Source organism: Zingiber officinale, unplaced genomic scaffold (assembly GCF_018446385.1).
Source record: "Zingiber officinale cultivar Zhangliang unplaced genomic scaffold, Zo_v1.1 ctg82, whole genome shotgun sequence".
NCBI lineage: Eukaryota > Viridiplantae > Streptophyta > Magnoliopsida > Zingiberales > Zingiberaceae > Zingiber > Zingiber officinale.
In genome coordinates, this window is record NW_024589976.1 from 48,408 (window position 1) to 49,037 (window position 630).

The following is a 630-nucleotide window of genomic DNA, read 5'->3' on the forward strand; positions in this document are numbered from 1 at the left end:
GGTCAATCCACGGATCTAGGGCATACAGGTCCTCTATGGTATATCAACCTAGATCCTAAACATATCTCCTTCCATAACACATGTACCAACAATATGCACATATCAAGAATCAAGGTCTAGGTACACGAATCATATATGATATACAAATAGAGGTACACAAGCCAGTCATGGTATAAAACCTAAGTATTAGACAGTCTCAATACACATGACTGAAACCAAAAGTCCAGAACCTAGTCCTAACCTCAGTAAAACATGGTATGTCACTTATTCTAGACACTAAGATACTCATGGTAATACAGTACTCATGGCAATAAATCACATGATATAAGCACGGATACGTCACAGGCGATAAACCTAACATGCTATGGATATCAAACAGTGACATACCAAAGACAAACATGTTCATTGCTTGTAGTTATAAAATACTATGCATATCCAAAGACAATATCATAAAAGATAAGTCAAGAGGTACCCGCCTCCGATATAGATCGAATCGAACCAATCCGATGTCGAGACGCCCGTCTCGAATCACAGTCCTGTAACAACACGATATACAAATTTAGCTAATTACATATTTCTTAATTAGATAAATCAAATTCCCGAGAAGCTAACCTAAATCCAAATCCAATT